A 12,105-nucleotide genomic window follows, 5' to 3' on the forward strand; every position below is an offset into this window, starting at 1 on the left:
GGCAGCGAGCGGAGAAGAGCGGCCGCCGCCGCCCCGGCCTCTACTTATGGGGCGCCGCGCCCCCGGCGGGCCGGTCCCGGCCCGCCCCGGCCCGCCCGCCGCCAATGGCCGCGCCGCCCCGCGGGGAGGGGGCGCGGGGCCCTCCTGCCGGCCCGGCACAAAGAGCGGCCGCGGGGGGGCCCGGGGTCCCGCGGGAGGCGGCGGCCGCGGGGGCTGGGGCCGCCGCGAGGGGAAGAAGTGACGGCCGGGAGGGAAGCGGGGCAGGGCGGGCGCCGCCGCGGCCCCTCTCCCGGCGGGCAGCCGCGCATCCCGCCCGGCGGATCGTCCCGCGCCCCGGCCCGGGGGCGGCGGCCGCTGAGGCGGGAAGGGGAGGAGGGCGCTGAGGCGGCAGCGGCCGCTGAGGCGGGGAGGGGAGGAGGGCGCTGAGGCGGCAGCGGCCGCTGAGGCGGGGAGGGGAGGAGGGCGCTGAGGCGGCAGCGGCCGCTGGGGCGGAGGGGCCCGGCGGGAGCCCGCGCCCTGCGGGCAGGAGGCGCCCGCGGCCCCGGCCCGGCGCTGCGCGGAGCTGCCCGGCCGAGCGGGGCCGGAGCCGGCGCTGCCTCCGGGACGCCGCGCTGCTTCCCGCGGGGGCTTGGCTGGGAGGTCGCTGGTTTTAATGTCACCTCAGGCGCAAAATGCTTCATATAACACAGGGTGGGTATTTAAAAACTGTCAGTTTTCATCTGTTTGTCAGATGAGAAACTTTTTTCTTTTTCTTTCTTAGCTTTTTGAAAGAGCAAGTGCTAAGGGTATTGAGTATTCACCAGGGGCTGCCACATGACTGAAATAAACAGGCAGAGACATAAAGCGCCTGCGTCTTCTTTTGTCATTAGCTGCCTCCTATCGCAGCAGCCTCCCCAGGTTTCCAACGAGGCTGGCCCCACGTCTCCGTTGAAGTGCGCGTTTCCTGGCCCTGTGTGTTTTCCCTTCCCTGGGCGAGCGTTCCCAGGGCTAAGTGAAGAGGCCCACTTAGCACTGCCCTTGTTTGAGCAGCATGCTTGGCCAGTACGCAAGGTTTTAGTGACCACAGTACGTTATTGGAACAGCTGCAATCAGGATCTTTCTCCTGCCCTGGGATCCAATCCTCGCAACTGGGAGAGTGGCAGGCTTGAATTGAACCCATGTTTGGTTCTGCAAGTGTTGCACCCAGCAGACATCACCACTGCTTTCAGTAGGTATGAGATTGGGATCTTAGGAAAGCACCCAGCAGAATGGCAATTCATTAGTCACGTCTGGAGGTACTCTCTGTTTGTGCCCTCAAAGGCCAGACGGAAATCCCAGGGTTTCAAGGGCAAAATGTGGCTACTAGTGGCAGGGAGTAATGATGCAGGAAGTATGGGGCAATAGCGATGGTATGAAATGGGGCAGAGAAAAACTTAGTCTGTGTAGTAGTAAAAAAACTCCTTAAGACTGATTTCTATATGAATGCAGAAATCCTTAAGGGAGTCTTGAAAGACTTTGAAACTTGCCTGGCCAAAGCACCAAAGTGGGTATTCTAGGAAACTATCCTGCACCGAGGTATCGGCTAAATGACGTCTTGTGCTTCTTCGTTGAGGAAAGTGACAATTACAATGTGTAGATATCCATAATGTATTACCTCAGAATCTAGGGGATGCAAAGTTACCATTAATTTTTAATGCTTTCTAACCTGTGATCCTGCAGAAGCAAATATACTCCCTGGTAATTCTGATAAAGCCGAAAACACACTGGGCACAGGGGAAGGTAATTTTCACATCCCAGTTGGTAATCACACATCTCAGGTAAAAGCCTGCACATGTCAGGTATTGCACTTAAGCAGAAGAACTGCAGCCCAAATGTGTTATTAAGGGATTTTATTCTTTTTTATCTTTTTTTTTTTTCTGGCTGGCAAAGCAGACTCTGCTTCAGATTGATCCTGAATGGCAACCGGAGGTACAGGAATGCAGTTTGTATTTAAATGCAGGCCCTTGAGGTCTGAATTTGCTTTGTTCGCTGGAGCCGAGTGCAGCAGGCGAGGCCGGCCGGGCCGAGCGGCCGCAGCGCCTGCAGCCCCGCTCTGCAGCCCCCTCCATTCGCCCCTTCCACAGGCGTCCTGGGGCCGACTGCACCGCCACCCCGGCCGCCCCGCCGCACAGCTCTTGATTTAAGCTCTTTATTTAAGCCATCAAGTTCATGAGCCTCTGAATCCTGGCACAAAAGTCCACGCTCCTTGCATGAGCAGGCAGCAAAGTAAAGCAGCACATACCAAACAGCCTCATGTATTAAAGATGCTTTACTTAAAAGTGCTGGAAGTTTTAACAGATTGTTGGTTTTTTAAAGGTGCACTCTGCACAAGCAACCCTGTTTTCCCTAACAGAAGGCAGTTTATTTATACTCCATAACATCCCTTTAAGGCACATACATCCAATATTCATCCTTCACTCAGAAATTGCTTCACCACTAAAATTCAGGCAAGTGTTTGTTTTAGCAAATTAACTTTCCTCCCTGCCCCCCCATTTCACGTTTAATTTCCATATGTTTATGCCACTTCTGCCATATGCACTCTTGGCCACCTGCCTCATTGCTCTTTCTCACTATGAAATATTCCCAAGAATGTTATGATACTATCATTTGCCGGAATTACAATAAACCTGTAAGTGCCTTTTGCTGGTTGGCGCTTGCACAGATACAAAAGTAGAGGAATTTCTACATTTCTTGCAAGGCTGTAATAAATATAACCCACATTTGCATCCCCAAACCCAAAGTGGAACAAGAACTGCTATCTCTTGAAGCACAGAGAGATATATGGTAAATACTAAATCTAAGTGTAACCTTAAAAGTCTTGCAGAGGTGGTTGTTTTAAGTGAAACCACAGCAATCTGCCTGATTTTAAGGAAAATGCTGTGGGATTTTCAAAGACTATGACTGGTCAGGATCCTGACTATGTATGTAAAGGCCACACAGGAAGAGCACATCACTCAGGAGGAGGGCTGAGGATTATTCATGATCCGCATCTCATCTGCACAGTTTTTAGTGATTCACTTGTAATTCCAGGACTCTGACAGGGCAGCTGCTGGTTCAACTTGCTGCATCGCTCTCAGCTGCGTTTCTGTAGGTGCAGAAAAGAGCTAAGCCATTGGCACGCTTGAAAAAAGGAACAGGTATTTGCAATGTGAGTCCATCAATTCACGCTGCTAATTTATTTTGGTATTTTCTGCCTTTCCATCAGGGAGGTGATGCATTGGTTCACAGCCAAGACTGAAATAGGAATGAGGCTGAGTAACTGTAACAAAAATATTGCATAGCTGTGTAACTCATTAACAGTGAATTATGGGGGGGAAGATGCAAATGCCTGAACTGGTTTGATACCTGTTATACTAAAATTGGGAAAGTCCTCACACAACTCAGAATTTTTCTGACTTTCTTGCACAAATACGCGTAGGTCTGCACACATCTCCAAAAATAATGGCTTTTTTTTGATATTTTATTTAGGAATCTAAAGTAAGTTAGCCCAGATACTGAATATGCTTTCCCATTACTACAGATTTCTGCTAAATGGATTTAAATACTTTCATTATTCAGGTTTGTGCTCTTTATTAAAGTTTTTGCCTGTAATATAAAATGCTCTTTTTTTTTTTTTTTTCCCCATGACATATAAAATGACCCATAAGCATTCAGGAAAAACATCCTGCTAGGCAAAGGCAATCACTTTTGTTGTCAGTACCGTAAAGCAGCCTTAAATTCTTTTCAGAGAACAGACTGGGCTATAGCCACTGGACTATGGAAATTTTATGTTTCTTCACATTTCCCATGGCCCCACAAACATTAAGTATACCCCAAGAAAAAAAGGGACCTATTTGCACATGAGGATATGAACGACTCTTAGATTGCAGCCCCAAGTCTCCTACAACAAACTGAATAGGGAATCACCATAACGCGCAGGCAGTTACTGCCAGTGAAAAAGAGCACTTCCTCCTCAGCTGTGGTTGAAAAAGATGAAGCCTTCTATGGTTTTGAAAAGGGAGAAGTCTTAGGTTCCTGTTTTCAGAAAAAAAAAAAAAAGAGAGAGAAAAAAAAAAAGAAAAAAAAAAGAAAAAAGGATTCTGGTTGTAAATCAGCCTGGGAGCTACCTGGGACCTAGGGGTCCCCGGGTGGGTTGTGTTCACTGTAGCCTCAGTTTAGCAATACGGACAAGTTAGCAGAGATTAACAGGGAAGAGCTGTTTATATGGACATAGGGAGATGTTCTCCCTGCGCGTTGCCTGAGAGAGCTTGGTTGGGTGTCTGCACACCACGAGGCTGCAGGACACCTAGATGCTCAAACGCTTCAGTCTTCGCTGGTGAAGAGTCCCCTTGACTGTGAACTTAAGAAAGAAACAGAGAAATATTTTAATAAAATTTATTGGTTTAATTATATTGTTTGGGGTAGTTGCCATTGTTACAAAACATATCTAAGTATTGTGACTAGCTACTGATTTTTTCAGGGAAATGACTAAGCTTTATATAGTCAAAACTAACCAACTCTCTCTGCAATATTATATTTTAATGTAATTAGAAATATATGAAACTGCTGGGGCTTTCATCACTAGGGAAGCGTTTCTGAATGTGACTCATGCTCTGCCACCCAATTGCATGACTGACTTTTGCAAAATTTTGCAAAATTATTATTGTTGTGCATGAAGTTCCCTTCTACTATGGTTTCCAGTTGTCATATTAAGACATTTTCTCCATCTGGCTCAATCCAAGAGCAAGAGGACTAACTGCTGACGCTGAATGTCAACAATATGGTTAGCAATGGCTGGGACAAATTTTCCAAGCTGGCTAGAGGTTTGGCAAGCTTTGAGGCTAAATGTTCAAACTAAAACTCTTTAAGCAGAGCTAATTATCAGAAAGCACCACGTACCCCCCAGTCATGAACTGGAAGTCCAAAAACAGGGAGGGAATTGGACATTTCAGTTGCTGGCCTTCCTAGCTGCAGCAGGGTTACATTCTGACAAAGATGAATCAAGTAAAACTCTCAACTGAAGAGCAAAAAAATAGAGAAAGGCAGAAAGATCTTAAATGTGAGAATGGTGATGCTGTTAATTTGATCTGATCAACTTTCATAGGCCTATTTTATTTTGAATAACTCAATTTTTAGAAGAGATTTTTTAGGTAGGAATAAGAAGACGAGCATTTGGACACGACTAGGGGCAAGTTATGGGACTTGTTGAGAGGGAAGAAATGGTACTGAACATCAATATGGGAAAAATGGAGAAATGGAGGCAAGAGAAGATATAAGATATAAAATCGTTTTAGGTGAAAGTGATTATTCCTAAATCTTAGAGTAAAAACCAAATTAGGATCCAATAAGTACTTGGACATGTGTTGAAAATTCAGATAGGTAATGTACAGGAGCACAGGAGAGAAAGGTATGAGGAGAAAAGATGAGTTTCATTTTCGTATCTGTAAGTTAAAGAAAAATCAAGAAATCCTGCAGAAAATACAAGACAGACACAGATTATTGACACTCTTTCTTCATGGTTCACTCTTGAAAACTGATGTGAAACAGATTGCTGACAAAAAAAAAAAAAGTTCTGCTAGCAGTCTATTCTGTCAGCACACTCTCAGTGCCCACTAGCAGGTTTTTTAGCCTGAAATTCACTAATTTGCTAGAATTAATATCTACTAACTATTATCTTATTGTGCGAGGCTTGCCTAGTTCATCACAATTAAACTGAGGAAGGGATGGGCAGTTTTTTTTCAGCATTGTTGACATTTCACCCCTGATAGTTATTCTTGGAACTCGTCCATGTATCTTTAATTTAACTTTTGTTGGGCAGGTCTCACAACTGGAATAAATGACCATTGATAAAGATGTTTTTCGAGAATGCAGTATTTTGTTTTGGAATACTGTAAGCAATTTTAAGATTCATTTTGAGAACTATATAATCATCCTTTTCGAAGAATCACTACAGGCACTTTATTAAGCCTTTTTAACTTTAATATTACATAAAGGACTTTAATTCAGATGATACAATATAAGCTTTCAGTTGAATCTTTGCAAAACATTCTATAATACGCGAATCTTCTCTGTATCCTCTACTGCATTGCTGACCTTGCTCTCATCTGTACATGAAGAGCCTTGCTCAGTTCCTATCCCTGCAGCAAGCTCTTTGTACAGGTAGAAGTCAATAGCATAGATGAAAAAAGTACTTTACAAGGGAAAGCCGTCAATGTCAGTCTGCCTGTGCTTGCTGTTTTACATTTGATATTGCATTTTTTTTTCAAAGATATTGAATCATCCAACCATCCACCCTCTCTATTGGAATAGCACTATGAGAAAAGATTCCAGTGGGATTGATTCCATTAACGAACATTGTCGGTTAGACATTTACTGCTCCTTTTTGGACAATCTTTTTCATAAGCAACTGCTTAAAGGGCTCCGCTCGCCAAAAACAATTAAATTTGAGGAGTGATTTCATTCTTCTCTCTCCCCCAGTTCCATCATTTACCCAAAGCATAAATAGCATAATGTTTTCTTTCCATGGTATACCAGGAAATGATGATGTTCTTTCTGAGGAAGAGGCAGGACACAGCAGTGGAATTATTAATTTCAGGCAGTGATTGTTCAGTTCTTCCTCCGAGATGCCCAGGACACGTAGACCAGTACTAGCTGAGGGCCAAGTTTTCTGCCGGTTCCTCAAGCCAAGCCCATGTGCCAAATCGTTGGCCCTGCTGAAGCTCATAGACTGAGCGTGCCCTGTGCTGGGCGCCCTTGGACTACCTGGTGACTGGCCAAAGGGAGGAGGTGGCTCGCACGGCCCTCAGCTGAGGAGGCGGAGGAGCTAGGGGAGGAGCTCGCACAGGCCTGCTCTGCGCCTGCTATCCAGGCATGGATACACGCTGCCCTCTTTAACACGGGTGGCACCGAGAAGGAAGGACATCCCGGATTCAAGTTGATAGCAGGATAAAAAAATGTGAGGTAAAGGATTAGAAGTGGAAAAATTATTAAATTCATGTAGAACAGATTATCATGTGGTTGAGGAGAATATCTAACTAGTTCATATTTTTTCGGGTTTCCTTCTCACAAACACAAGCTCACTACCTAGCTGCCATTTTCCTTGGGGATTTGTGGAAGTTGCATGGGAGAGAGCTTACTGCTTGCTCAGGCTGAGAGGAGGAAGGATCTGGCATCTATTCAGGAAATTTATAACTGCTTTACAGTTATGATGACTCTTAGGCTTTTGCCAATGTTTGTGGCTACTCTTTAATGTGGAATGGGCATTTCCTATTGCCTCCCTTGTGTGGAAGTTACCATGGTGGAAGCACATCAGGGTGAAAAATCTTCCTGGCTGATGAAGTGGCCTCCTAGATAACAAACGAAAGTACAGGCCAGAGGACAGGATCTTCCAAAGCCTGGGGAATGGGTATTCCTAAAATACCTGTTTTTGTGGTATCAAGAGGAACTTTGAGATACATCTGCAAACAAATTACCTGAAGAACATAACACTATCACACTGTTATGTATATGATGCTGGTACTGATACTGCCAATGGGATTTGTGCACACCATAGGTTAACTAGTGAGTTTAAGTCTGTCTGTTTTCTGATTTTTTTTTTAAATCAGTTGTGTCCTATACAAGTGGGATGAGTGCTACCCCTACCTTGGCACTGTCACTGCAGTGAAGTCATCCTCAGCTGCCATGCAGGGTTTCTGTCAGTCAATCCCAAATATTGTATTTCTCTTATGAATTATGTGAAAATGATATTTGCTGGAGTCTTAAATCTGGTCAACTCCCTACAGCTGAATATTGATGCTAGGAAAACTATTGGCACATCTTGTGCAAAAAGATTTTTTTAGAAAGAGTTTTTTTTTTACACTTTCATGACCCACTAAGTTACACTTATTGGGGATGCTGTCTCCTTTCTGGCTCAGCAAAAACAACATTTAAAATTCACAGCCCTTTTTCTACAAAGGTTTGTTCTAACTTTAGGAAAACCCAAAGTGTTTTGGTTTCAATTAAGGCAATGCTTAATACGGGGGAGGGAGGAGGAGGAGAGCCAAGCAAATCAAGCAGCCAAAAAATTATATTTTTTTGTTTTAGTTTGGATCTTTTGCAGGATAACTTTTCAATATATCCCTCATTTCAGCTTATCCTTACACAATCCCACAACTTCTTTAAATCATTCTTTTCTCTAGAAGATTTTCTAGGGTACTTTCTGGTAGAAAAGGGTTTTTCCCCAGCCCAGGCTTTGGTATTTTGATGTGCTGGGGAGACATCTGTAGACATATTTAAAGTGCAAAAGCATATTTACCACCACAATCACTCCTGTAACTACCATTTATAAGTAGTACCAAATAGCTCTAACTAGCTTAAAAGTAACTATTTTTCAAAGCACCAACAATATAACCAGAGCAGAAGGCACCTCAGTATTGCCTGGGCACCAAGTGTTCAGCTTCTTGGGCAGATTTTACAGTTCTTAATGTGTGCAATTGTGGTTAATCTGATTCCACGATGGCTCAGTGAGTCCACAGTTACACCTTTGCTGGAGCTGCCTTAAAGAGTTTCTTTCTTGGAGGAAACACCCTGCTGAAAGCTACTGCCATGGTGACCAGCACAAGACATCCTGTGCCAGCCACATGCTTAATCACAGATTAAGCTCATCGCTGGGACTGAAAATGAAGTTTGGACTAAACTCTTTAAAAAAAGGACAAGTTCATGCTAAACATAGGCTTTGGGTGATACTAGAGGGGCTTATGAGCAAAAAGCACGGCCACTGCCAGCACAGAGTTATAAGCCCTTCTTAGTTTGTCATTTTATACACTATACTGTAAGTATAATGTGGAGGGGCTGGCAATTAAAACTCCTGCGTTAAGCAAAAAGGTTCAGATATACATCAAGACGTCCTCTCTGCGCTCTTCCTTGTCCTGTCTCTCTTCTCCCATCCCCGCTGGGAGATCAGCAAACCCCCTTTCCTCTTGCCCCTGCAAGGCAGTGGGGTCTCCCACACATCAGTTCACCCTGCAGGAACGATCACCTTCCCTTTACAAGCTCCTGGCCACGCTCATGCTACCACTGTCTTCCTGTGACCCTTGAAGGGTCTCATTCAAAACACATTCAGTAGAAAGAAGGGAGTCTTTCAGCTGACTTCAGGGGGCTTAAGGCCTTATAGAGCTAAAAATTGGTTTTGCTCAGTCCAGTGAAGCATTTATGTTTATAATATTTGCTTACCATCCTTTTTTATCCTTTATTTTTTGTTCGAGCACTGGAATGTGTAAGCACAACATGAAAGTGAGTAACATTATGCAAACATACGCTCCTCATCCAGCCAGCGTTTCCACTCTACTACAGGCCTAGAACAGCAAACAGCCTAGATTTATTGAAAGCATACTATAAAAGACTTATAAAATTAGAGAAACATTGTATTTTTACTCCTGATTACCTATACAGGAGTATACACATAGCTCCTGAACCTGAAAATAAAACCCTGAAATGGAAAGCTCGATATTTTAAAAAAGTTAAAAGTGTTTGTGTTTGATGACGCTTCCAAATAATTTCAGTTACAAAAACTTCCCCTGTACAGAGTTCTTAGTAACAGGTTGGGGGAGGCTAGCAAATGTGGTTTGATGTGGGTTTCCTTTCTAGCCTAGAGGCACAGGATTATAAATGGAAATCGTGGCTTTGTAAGCTACACTGCAGGGCCCAGCAGGTTCCCAGAAATGCCACTTGAGTGGCTGAGAGTTAACTTCGCTTTGCATCACTTCAGCAGAAACAAGGTTTGACAAATTCCCCCCGAAACACTAAATCCAGTACAGCTCATTTTTGCTAAACTGCAAATGTCTTTCAGCTTTAACTCACAGAATACTAGGGCAATGGTTATGGAAACATGAATTCACGCTAGACATGCACAGTGTGAAATTTTTTCAATGCACTGATTATATAGCAAGGGTATGACATGCAGATACCTCACATTCTTTCCTAGCCATAGTGATTTCTGACCTAGAACATGAGCTGCTTTTCTGGACAGTTGAGAAGTCTGTATATTTCATCTGGTCTGTATACTTCTTCTGCTTATACTGGTCATTTGCACAGAGTCTCATTCAAGTCTCATTTTGGTATCAGCACAAGCATTTGCTTATATATTAAAAAAATTGTATGTTTAAATCCACTTTAAATGCACTTTTATACGTTTGCTCTACTGTCAGAAAGATGTTCTATCTTCTTTTCTCTCAGTTTTTGAGTAAAAAGGCAATGCCCACAAGCGCTTCATAGTTACAGCTTCCACCATGAGCTCGCACTATAGAGCCTTACTTTGAGGAGTTACATTCCAAGGAGGCTTGAAGCAATTTACACTGCTGCAATACTGTGTCACCAACAAAATGCGGTGACAAGCACTGCCGAAGGGGCAGGTGCTGCCCTGCTAGCCCCTGTTTGATGTCGATGGGACAGGAGGGGAGAATTAGGCGGAGAAGAAACAAGTGTAACCGCAGAAGGGCTGAGATGCCTATAAAATGTTCGCCGTGTATTGTAGGCATTTGCTGCCAGTGTGACTTCCATAGACACAACAGTGATAATCCCCTCACTTTGAGGACAAGAGTGTATGCAGTGTAGTCTCAGTGTGTAATTTTATCTTACGGTTGCAAAGAAAAAATGAAAGATCTTCAGGCAGTAGTTCTTGTATATTTCTCTCATGTTGTTTTGTAGCATCGATTTTTGTAACTCTCTTAATAAATCGCAAGCGTTTTAAGAAGAGAGAGTATTGCAGTGGTTTCTTTTGTATGTTACTCTTACCGCATACATCTATTTCACTGGATGTGTTTCTTGGTTCCCAGGGCAACAGTTTTCAGATCAAACATGATTACCTGTATCATACCAATCATCAGAGATGTGGGCAAACTTTGGAAACTTCTAAATTGAGGAAACGTTACCAGCTGCTATGAGGCAGGACTCTTCAAAAGTTGTCTGAATGAAAAGGCTGACATCATATGCTTCTGCCAATTACTTAAAAATGACATTAAATGATGAAGTTGCTTAAAATTTATTTTACTATAAATACATAGAACATAAAAGAAAATAGATATTGCAAGAATACATTGTTATAATTCTACCAATGTGCTCATTTAGAATAAACTAATATTTCTTATAAAAGCTTACCAATTTTTATTTAAAATAATGAAAATTATTTAAATTCAAATAAGTTTGAATTGCATTACTGAGGCATAGCTAATATGAGAAACAGTCCACAGCTGTGTTCTAAAGCATATCAAGTTCTTCAGAGCTACAGAATCTGAAGGTCGGAAGGCCAAATCAGAAGAGTCTTAGAACAAAAGTCTTCCCTTTAAATCTGAAAGAGTTTACATATATCTTTACCTAGAGTAGAATGGGACTGAAAATGGACTTGGAGTCTGTTATAAGTATTATCTATGAGTAAAGTGCAACACTGGCTGCAATTTGTAAGAATCCTATCCATCCTATATGCACAGCACAGAGAAAGGAGGAGCTGTAATAATATCCAGATTTCAATATATCAGAGAGATCGAGTTGGGAAATGTCGCAGGCATGTGGCTGCTCCCCTGTCACAAGGCCAAGGGTGAACAACTGTTCAGGCAGTCGTAACACTTTCCTCTTTATGCGTGAGTTTTTCTAAGTTAAATATGGACAGCCACTCTCACAGGACACTCTGTGGAATCATACATCTTAGGAAGAAAAGTGTAAGTGATCTTGGCATTCTTGGCTGTTGTCTCTGAAATAAACAGTACATCTAAAATACTATAATGTAAGGTCTGGTCCAAAGGGAATGGTTACTTTTATGCTGACTTTACACTTATAAAGGGAAGAGCTGTAAAAATATTTGCTTCCAGATCCTCTGTTTTCATTCTGGTCTCCTTTTCACTGCTGCCCATTAATAACGAAAACTATGTTAGGGTAGGTGCAGTGATAAAGCAAATTATTGTCAGTTATAAAACTGACTAGTAGGAAGTTATTAAAAATTAGCATTTGGGAAATGTTGGCGCTTCCCATTCTCTGCCAAGAGAAACCAAGAAAATCCCGAAGCAGCTTATGAACTTATTTCTAGAGCAGAGGTGTGATGATCAGACTCTCGAGTTCACTAGACAGCGGGTGTCTGGT

This window comes from Tinamus guttatus, unplaced genomic scaffold, assembly GCF_059628265.1.
Source record: "Tinamus guttatus ecotype Peru unplaced genomic scaffold, ASM5962826v1 Tinamus_guttatus_pri_ptg000209l, whole genome shotgun sequence".
In the NCBI taxonomy this organism is placed as follows: domain Eukaryota; kingdom Metazoa; phylum Chordata; class Aves; order Tinamiformes; family Tinamidae; genus Tinamus; species Tinamus guttatus.